The sequence below is a fragment of the Emydura macquarii genome, unplaced genomic scaffold (genome assembly GCF_026122565.2).
Source record: "Emydura macquarii macquarii isolate MOO-44397 ecotype Brisbane River unplaced genomic scaffold, CSIRO-AGI_Emac_v2 contig_450, whole genome shotgun sequence".
In the NCBI taxonomy this organism is placed as follows: Eukaryota; Metazoa; Chordata; order Testudines; family Chelidae; genus Emydura; species Emydura macquarii.
Genome location: NW_027130587.1, coordinates 12,956,240 through 12,962,461, shown reverse-complemented (window position 1 = coordinate 12,962,461; position 6,222 = coordinate 12,956,240).

Sequence of the window (6,222 nt, the reverse complement as noted above, 5' to 3'; positions counted from 1 at the left end):
TACGGGTGTTAGATGCTGGCCCATAATAAAAGTAAAAGGAAGGGAAAAATCAGGATGTGTAACAAATATAGTTGCAGAGTTACAAAACTGGAAAGAACTCTAGCATGTTACAGTGCAATCAAAAAAAATACACCCTTCTGTTCATTAATAGCATCTGCTCTTTTAGGTTAGATTTTTTAATATATTATTTTAATTCAGATTCCTGGCATAATTGCTGTGGATCAGTCTTAGAACAAGAGAGCTGTCCTGGGATTTTTGACTATGAGATCCGTGAGCAGCAGCTTATACTGAAAAGTTTTAGGACATCTGTCACCGCAATCTCAGCACAGCCTGGTGAGGTGCTATGTGCTCTCTTCCTTCTTCTCTATTTTCCATTCATTGACGATCAAAATAAGTCCCTTGTTCTTTGAATTAACACTGTCAAAAAGGAAATCCTTGTGGCACTGTGCTTACTTGTAAGAATTCTTAAAGACTGTAGCAAGGAGGGTAAAGGGCAGCATTACAGAAAACCGATTTAAAAAACTGCTGTTAGTAAGAAAAAACAAACAAACAAAAAAAAACTATTCCACTTGCAAGCAAATATAACTGCCTGGCTGGCTGCTCAGTTAAACACAAGTCTGCCTTACCTGGCTTTCGAGCGAGGTTTTTCTATGTGTGCTGGGAGAGAGTCTTCTCTGCCAAAGTTTCTTTCCTTTAACCTTGGTGGTTCTGTGTTCCTATTGTGAAGCAAACACATTTTATACTCTTCTGGGTGACTGTATGCAAAGCAGAAGGGTGATAACACACATGGATAATGCTGCATAGGGAAACCCCTGAATAGAGGATATTTTCCTTTTTTTCAACTTGAAAGGGAGTGGCTGTTTGGTATGAGTGCATGCAATGCATCCACGGTTCCTGATGTTTCATCAATTCTAAAATGAATAAGCATCCCCTCCTCCACCGTCTGGTTTGCTGTGTGCTTTGGCAATCAGGAAATTATATTACATTAAAGAGTGACTGTGACGTTATTTTGAGTTGGTTTACTAAGTCAACCCTTTTACAGGAAAAGCCCTATAGATGCTAATAGAAAATGATCATTCATCTATAGCAGTGGTTCTCAGCCTTTCCAGACTACTGTAGCCCTTTCAATGGTTTGATTTGTCTTACGTACCCCAAGTTTTACCTCACTTAAAAACGACTTGCTTACAAAATCAGACACAAAAATACAAAAGTGTCACAGCTCGCCATTCCTGAAATATTGCTTACTTTCTCATTTTTGTCATATAATTAGAAAATAAATCAATTGGAATATAAATATTGTACTTACATTTCAGTGCATAGTATATAGGGCAGTATAAACAAGCCATTGCCGATATGAAATTTTACTTTGTCCTGACTTCATGAGTGCTTTTTATGTAGCCTGTTGTAAAACTAGGCAAATCTCTAGATGAGTTGATGTACCCCCTGGAAAGACCTCTGCGTGCCCCCAGGGGTACGTGTGCCCCTGGCTGAGAACCACTGGTCTATGGAAATCTTTAAACCAGGAAATCTATGAAATGCTCTAGGATAATTTAAAAATCCCGTGGAAAGGAAATCATTCTCCGTAGCTTTTAAGAATAATTGCTATAGGAACCTTTTAATTTTCACAGAACCTTATCGGTGTAGGCCCTGATTCAGCAAAGCACTTAAGCACGTAAGTAGTCCACAAGACTCTGTGCTTAAGATGAAACGTAGTCCCTGTGCTTAGGGCCCCCTATGCTCAAGAACATTGCTGAATCAGGGTCTGAGTTCCTATTGAATTCAATCGACTTTTTAAAATCGTTTTGCCCCCAGACATTTTAGTTCTTGCTGTTTCTGCTGCTTACTAAGTGTTGCTCCTATGTTCATGAGAAACACAAGAGCGAAGCTGTATCTCACCAAAGTCATGCTACCGCCGTACTGCAAGATTTGTCAAAAGCAGAGGGACAATTAAGAGACTGTAGGGGTTTGATTGTCCAACCCCTGAATTTCAGACATCATTGAAACACACACATAAAGAGAAGTTTCTATCTGAAATTTAAGACTGGGTATCAGGACATGGGTTTCAATGTGCCCCTGTCCCCACTTTGTTGTGTCATCTTAGGCGAATCACTTTCCCTCTGTGCCTCAGTTTCTCCATCTAGAAAATAGGTCTAATGCAGCTTAGTAAAGTAAAGCACTAAGTAAAGCAGTTTGAGACCTAAAAGGGAAAGCTATTATGTGTGCTCCAAGTATGCTTATTTATGTAGTCCTAGATTTCCTATTAAGCAGACCTAAACCTCATGTGACTCCCGAAAATGTACGTGTTCGTTTAGACCAATCACACATCAGTTTGATTAACCATGTTCATGCTCCTTTTCTTTTGCTTTGTGAACATTAATGCATGGATGTTGGCAGAATGGCTGCCCCCACGATACCCATATTGTTATGGGAATGGGGGGTTCACTAGTTATAATAAGAGCTAGGTATTTCACAGGGAAGAATCCCCATTTTACAAATGGGGAAACTGAGGCATGGGCAGATGAAATGACTCACCCAAGGTCACCCAGAAGGCCCATGGCTGAGCCAGGAACAGAAGCCAGCTCTTCGGAGTTCCAGTCTGGTGCTCTATCTGAATTAACCTGGGGCAGATTCTCCCTCACAGCCTCTGACCCCCGCATGGGGCTGCATGAACTGCAGAGGGTAGAATTGGCCCACTGATGTTTACTTCTTTCACACTCTCACTGGATTCCCCCTCACCCCCCGGTGTCCCTCAAATCCACAGCGCTTGCTCCAATAGGTTTGTCTGGTAGGTCTTCAGATAATGCTTTTCCTCACAGCTACAGATGGATGATTAAATATGCCCTGTTCTGCAGGACCGGTCTAGCAAGAGGTGAGGGAGAGCCAGGATTCTGACCTACTCACTAGCTTGGGGAACAGGTGGGCTACGTCCCCCAAAAGTCTGCTTATCTGTGGTCAGGCCAGAAGCCATACCTGCTGGTATCTAGGGCGTGTGCTAACTAGGATTGTAATGTGTGCCACAGAACATAGTATGGATGCCCACCTTTTCTGCCCTGACCTGTGCAGCCGATAGCTTGGCTCCTGTCCATAAATGGCAGGATTTCACCCTAATTTCGGAGGGCTTGGAGCAGTTGCTTGGCTTGGAATGCAACAGCACGTAAATCGGCTTGGAAGCCTCCCTGTTCTGCAGTACAAAGGCGAAATTTTAAGGATCTGGGGCAGTAAAATAGAACCAGCTTCACTGGAGCTTTAAGACCTTATCCAACAATCTCCAGTGGTTTCTGAGCAGCGAGTGACTTTCCTCGTCCACCCTTCTTGTTCTCCTATGCCTGGGGAGTGAGGAAATATCTTGTCCCTACGATAGCAGTGTTGCCTTGTGCAGAGGTGCTGGCAGACTGGCTGCATTCCAGCTAGTCTGCTGATGGATGCCGCAAGAAGCACATTGGCAGACAGGCCAGTGGGGGGAAAAGCACTGGAAAAAAGGGAGAATTGGCTACATGCACTGACCTCATGGGGACTGGAAGGGAGGGTTCAGATTGGGTTGCCTGGGAGAGGGGAAACTCCTGTCCCCTAGTCTGACTGTAATCACAATCCTTCAACATTGTTTAAAGGGCTGCATGAAATGCTCACCCTTAAATTCGCCTGGTTTGGTGCTTTGTTAATAGTTCTGAATTCAGCCCAAGTTTATCAGCGAGGCCCTGCTGCTGCACTTGGTAACACCAGTGGCAAAACTCCCTGGACTTCAGTGGAACCCAGAGCAAGACCGTCATTTCCCTGATGGGACCATTATGATCATCTAGTCTGACCTCCGGCATAACATCAGATACTCTGCTCTAAAACAAACTACTGTGCAAAGTCACACACTTCCCATACAAAGCCAAATCTCATTCTTTTTCTAGCATTTTGGGTTCAGTAACAAGAAAAGAACAAAGTTCATCACAAACTTTCTCCCAGGGCTTGACTGCTTCTAGGGTTCCTCCCTCAGGGATGCTCAGCCTAGGTACTAGATCCTCTCTTCCCTGGCAGCCATGCTCCCCTTCCTTATATCCAGATGGGCACTTGTCTCAGTGATCCTTGTAACAGGAGGGTGAGTATGATACTGACAGCCAGTTAACACTCTGTAAACACCATTGCACCAAGGAAGATCAACTGGGATGATTAGTTCAAGCAATGGTGCATTATTTGTGTGTTTATAATACTTAGCATCATCGCAATTGGAAGTCAAGGCAATAGCAGGAACAGAAGTTACTAAAATAAGCTGCATTGGGTAACTGTTCCCCACAGAGAAGGCAATCTTGAGTTTTGGGAGATTGTAAAGATTTCCAGCCTTGATGCAAAAGCTTATAGATGTTGAGAAATTTGTTTAGCAGAAGTCCTGCAATACTAGCTGAAACAGCTTTCAGTTGTACAAGCCAAGATTTTCCAAAGTGATTGTTGATTTGGGGTGTCTCAGTTTTTAGTTGACTAGCTTGAGAAGCGTTAAAGGGGCTTAATATTCAGAAAATTCCCTCCCGGAAAATCAGACCCTTTAAAATATCTCAAATTGGGGGCCCAAAAATTGAGGCACCTAAAATCCCTAGTGGCTTGGGAAGACCTCGGCCATAGCTCATGTTTTGTCCTGTGCCTAGGCTGCGTGATGTGTATCGTTTATAAATATACAAAATAATCACTCTCCTCTTCATTGTGTGTTTCCATTTCGTGTGGCGACATGGGGACAAATTTTGCTCTGTACAGTGTAACACTATTGACTGAGAACAGAATTTGTTCCATATAGTACCAGGATCCTAGCTGGTTACATCCAGAGCTGCTGTTAATAATTTGTATTGTGGTAGCACATAGGAATCCCAGTGATGAACCAGTACCCCCTTTGTGCTAGGTGCTGTACAAACACAGGAAAAAGAAATGATCCCTGCTCCAAGAATCTTACTATCTAAGTACAGGACAAGTGACAACAGATGAAATAGATACATGGGAAGCACCAGGAAACAGTGAGACAATACAGATCAGCATGATAGACAGTTGTCTCTGTGCACCAGCTGCCTACATGTAGTCATGTGGGGGTACCCTAAACAATAATAATATAATCATCCAGAAGTAAGTAGGACTATTCAAGGCAACTTGGATCAACCTATTGGATGCTCTCATTTTGCAGGATTGCACTTTACTTTGGTGAGTGAACCAGTAGAGGGCGCAAATGGCATAACTTCAGTTCACTTGTTCCTTTAAGACCATCCATCTACTAGTATGGGGAAATCTTAGGTCAGTTTGGTGCATTTGGTATGGGTATTCATTCCTGGTTTTAAGCTATATGTTCCCTGACTGGAGATAAGATGTTGTCCACCTGACACCTCATTGCCATGTACCACATATGGTGCTGAGCCCGGTGGGGCCCTGATCCCTGCCTGGGGCCCTCCACACCACCGCAGCACAAGCAGTAGATGATGTCAATGACGTGGGGTGGTGTAGAAAGCTTTGGTGCCTTATTTCTGTCCTTCATTATTCATGATAGCACCTCGGGAGGCCGCTTATAGCGTTGCCTCGCCCCATTTGTTGAACCACCTGGCAGCGTTGTGACTTTTCTAGGAAAATAAATAACTTCAGCCCTGCCTCACCGCACACCGAAAGCCTCAAGAGCAACACCAGAAATGCAGATAATAGACCACCATCAACAAATATTTGGACAGTATAGAAAGTTGATATGCGTTAAGCTGTATCAGGCATCACACCCATGTGTGCTTTCTTGGTTCCATCTTTCACTCCGCCCTGGTGCCAACATACAGCTGGGGGACCTGTACAGGCAGCGTCCTTGGCCCTGTCTGCGTGGGAGTGGTTGTGTAATGCCTCATGCTACTGGAAGACGGAAGACGTGCTTGTGGCCTACGTACATGACTCCTGTGCGAGTTGCCCTCATAGTCTAAAGTTGAAACGAAGAAAGCCAAAATGGAATATTTCAGCCTTCTTGAACCAATCTGTTTCGATACATTTTATTGAAAATGTTAATTTCAGAATTTTCTGCCAGAAATACATTCGTCGGAAAGCTAGCTGACTCCATTACTTTCTGTCTCAAACGTTTATGCAACACACTTAGCACCTCTTTAAGGAACTCCCATGGTTTCCACCCAGATCAGTCCCAGATGGACTCAGAACTCCACCCAGCTTTATCAGCAGGATCGCATACCTGAGCAGTCGACACCCAGAAAAGTAAACTTGTCTGATTTTTGGAGG